We start from the raw sequence: 4391 nt of genomic DNA on the forward strand, positions 1-4391 counted from the left end.
AACTTGTGTTTTGGCAAAATATCATCGTGTTGTGTTTCCTTTAAGCAATAATAAAACTAATTTTCCTTTCTCATTAATTCACACAGATGTTTGGGGTCCTGCCCCGCAATCTACACATAATGGAAAAAAATGGTTTATCAGTTTTGTTGATGACTGTACTCGGGTAACCTGGGTATATTTGCTTAAACATAAAAGTGAGGTGTGTGATGTGGTTCGTTCATTCTATCATCTGATTGTTACACAATTTAACACATCTATTAAGGTCATTTGATCAGACAATAGAGGGGAACATTTTAAGACTGAATTAATAGAGTTCATGAACTCTAAAGGCATCTTGCATCAAACTACATGTCCTTATTCACCACAACAAAATGGAGTGGCTGAGAGGAAAAATAGACATATATTAGAGGTGACAAGATCACTTTTGATAGATGGTAATGTCCCATCTCATTTATGGGCTGAGGCTGTGAGATCTGTCGATTATTTAATTAATCGAACCCCTTCTAGTGTGCTTAACTTTCGAAGGCCTTATGATGTGTTGTCTGATCATTGTATCCTTCCTCCCATAGTTTATTTACCACCTCATATTTTTGGATGTGTTATATATGTTCACTTACACCCACATCAACGTACAAAGCTNGAAGAACGAGCGATCAAATGTGTTTTTGTTAGGTATGGATCAACTCAAAAAGGTTATCGTGCATACCATCCACCATCAAAGAAATTTTATATTTCTATGGATGTAACATTTAATGAGCATGAATTTTTTTATGTTGATTCTCCACTTCAGGAAGGTAATGAAAGTGAAGTGCATAATCATGATGTTAGTATGTTTGATTATATATCATCGTGTGAGGATCATTCTGCAGCAAGTGAGCCAATCCTAAATATGGACACTTCTTTTCTGGATAATACAGTGTCTTCTGATCATAACCAATTGGCTCAATCTTCTCCAGAGGTTCAGCTTGACTCTTCAGAGGTACCTTCTGATCCTATCTCTGATAATACTAATTTAGATGAGATTGATTCTTGTTTGCTTGAAACCACCAGCATACCAAACACTTAGTCTACTACTGTTCAATATAATCTTCCACCTCGTTCTAACCGTGGTCAACCTCCAGCTAAATATGAACTAGACCTTCAAGCCAAAGTTAAATATCCCATTAGTAAATATGTGTCATCTCACAGGTTATCTCAATCGTATGCATCATTTGTATCTCAATTATCTTCAATTTCTATTCCTAGTAATGTACAGGAAGCTTTGGCAGATCCTAGATGGACCGAAGCAATGGTTGCGGAGATGACGGCTTTAGAAAAAACAACACTTGAAATCTTGTGTCCTTACCAAGAGGGAAGAAAATTGTGGGCTACAAATGGGTCTTTACAATTAAGCATAAAGCTGATGGAACTATTGAAAGGTATAAAGCACGACTTGTGGCTAAAGGTTACACTCAATCTTATGGTGTAGATTACCAAGAGACGTTCGCACCAGTAGCCAAGCTCAATACTGTGAGAATACTTTTTTCACTAGCTGCAAACCAAGATTGGCCTCTTCTACAATTTGATGTGAAAAATGCTTTCCTACATGGAGAAATTTCAGAAGAAATTTATATGGATTCTCCACCAGGCATGACAGATTCAAATGGAATGAAGGTTTGCAAATTAAAGAAGGCTCTATATGGATTAAAACAATCCCCAAGAGCATGGTTTGGAAGGTTTACCAAGTCTATGAAGGCTTTTGGCTATAGAGCAAGTAACTCTGATCACACCTTATTTTTTAAGAGAGGAAAAGGAAAGATTACAGCTTTGATTATATATGTAGATGACATGATTGTTACAGGAAATGACCAAGATGAGATTTCTAGTTTACAACAATACCTTTCATCTGAATTTGAAATGAAATAACTTGGAAACCTCAAATATTTTTTGGGTATTGAAGTAGCTAGATCAAAACATGGTATTTTTCTATGCCAAAGAAAATATATTATTGATTTACTATCAGAAACTGGGCTGCTTGGGAGTAAACCAACTAATACACCAATTGAACAAAATCATAAACTCTTTCAATGCTCAAATTCAGCAAGCATAGACAAAGGAAGATACCAAAGGCTGGTAGGAAAATTAATTTATTTATGTCATAAACGTCTAGATATCACCTATGCAGTGAATGTTGTTAGTCAATTTATGCATGACCCACGAAAGCTTCATATGGTTGTTGTTGAAAATATTTTGAGATATTTGAAGTCTGCTCCTGGAAAAGGAATTTTGTTCTCAAATAATGGAAACTTAAAGGTAGAAGGGTACACTGATGCAGATTGGGCAGGTTCAAAAGATGATTGAAGATCTACCTCTGGATACTTTACTTTTGTAGGAGGGAATCTTGTAACTTGGAGGAGTAAAAAACAACTTGTAATAGCAAGATCTAGTGCTGAAGCAAAATTCAAAGGCATGGCACTAGGTGTATGTGAACTTTTGTGGATTAAAAATGTGCTACTAGATTTGGGATTTAAACCAAATGAAGCTATGAGTTTGTACTGTGACAATACTTCGGCTATTGCAATTGCTCATAATCCTGTTCAACATGATAGAACAAAGCATGTGGATATTGATAGACATTTCATCAAAGAGAAGATTGAAGCTGGAATAATTTCATTTCCTTTTGTAAGATCAGAGTTACAGTTGGCTGATGTTCTCACAAAAGGAGTGTCAAGAAGATTGTTTGATGAGTCTCTATTCAAGTTGGGAATGTATGATATCCATGCACCAACTTGAGTGGGGGTATTAAGATATGCAAAATATTATATTAAAGGATATTAGGCAATCAAATATTATGTTAGTTATATTTTTTATACTATTATAATTTGTGTAGATTTGTGCACATGTCTTCCCTTTAATATATGAAGGATTATAGGATCCTTGTATGTATATATATGGTACTCTATTCCTTGAAATAATACATCAGAATTATTCTTTAAACCTTATATTACGCACAACGAAGGACCCTGGAAGTCCACTGCGAGCCGCCATCGAAGGGGAGAACACGCCTGAGTCGCACCTCCGTAGTGTCGTTGATTCTCGCCACCACCAGACCATTTTCCTTGCACGAGAGGGAAAATCAAACGAAGAAGGAGAAGAATGCTCTCCAATTTCCTGGCGCGAGAGGAAGAACCCCATATGGGTTGGATTGGATGCGCGAGAAAGAGAGAAACTCTCCCTATTGGCGCAACAGATGAGATTGGAAAGCCCAAAATCAATTTGGGAGCAAAGTATCAATTAGGTTATCTAAACCCAGAAATCAACTAAAACCTAAAGTAAATCTGATTTAGAATTTAAATTAGGTTTAGCTTATTATGATTAAAACGTTACTTTAATAATTTCTTAATTCGGTTCTGATTATAATTAAAGGAAACCTTATTTTCATTAGATTTAAGTTGTATTTAAACTAATGTTAAAATCTTTGTAGAATAAAGCTCTACAATATCTAAAACGTAAATCTACCATTAATGTCAACATGCTACAAAACCTAATATAATTCAATAACATATTAAAGAGCATTTAATCACATATTCTAATATAATAACGTATTCATGAGCATTTAATCACTGATCACAATATTCAAATTTATGTTCATTAATATATATAAAATCACACACAAGTTAATTACATATAGAATCAAGGAACGCTACAAGAAATGTTACAAACCTTTGATTCATTTGAGATAATTATAAAATATTATAACAATCAGTTATTATAATATATCATTATTATATTGCAAAATATGAAACTGATGCATTTCAATGTTTGAAAATTAACATTGGCAACGATAACAAAAGATCTATTGATTGCAAAGTTAATATTTTTTAAGTTGCAATGTTCAAAATTCAATTGCTGCAACGTAAGACTTTTATGTTTTTTTAATTTCATTTATTTTCTTGATTCTCCCTTAACTCTATAAATAGAGAGCACTTCTCTCATTTCAAGACACCAAACTCATTCTTTCTCATTCTCCTATTCTCTGAGTTTTATTCTCTAACTTTTTTCCCTTTTTCTAAAATTATTATAGGTTATTCTTATATACTGGTTAGAGTTCCTTGATAGTTCTGAGATCCTCATAAATTATGAAAAGTTCCTGTTGTATCCTGGGGGACTTGCGCAACACACCGCGGATAAGTCCTTAAGGACAGTGCCTCTACACACCTCAGGAAATTTTGTTCGTGATTCTGTCAGCTTTTTACAACAATCTTAAGGACTTATGGCTGACGTCAACAACATGCCTTCGGAGAACTAAACCAACAGCATGCCTTCGGAGAACCAAACAATTGTTCCCAGAACCCAAACGGTCTTCAGAAAATCACTTCCGAACGTGTCTAAAATCTAGGTTTTCTCTGGAC

The sequence above is a fragment of the Vigna radiata genome, chromosome 8 (assembly GCF_000741045.1).
Source record: "Vigna radiata var. radiata cultivar VC1973A chromosome 8, Vradiata_ver6, whole genome shotgun sequence".
NCBI lineage: Eukaryota > Viridiplantae > Streptophyta > Magnoliopsida > Fabales > Fabaceae > Vigna > Vigna radiata.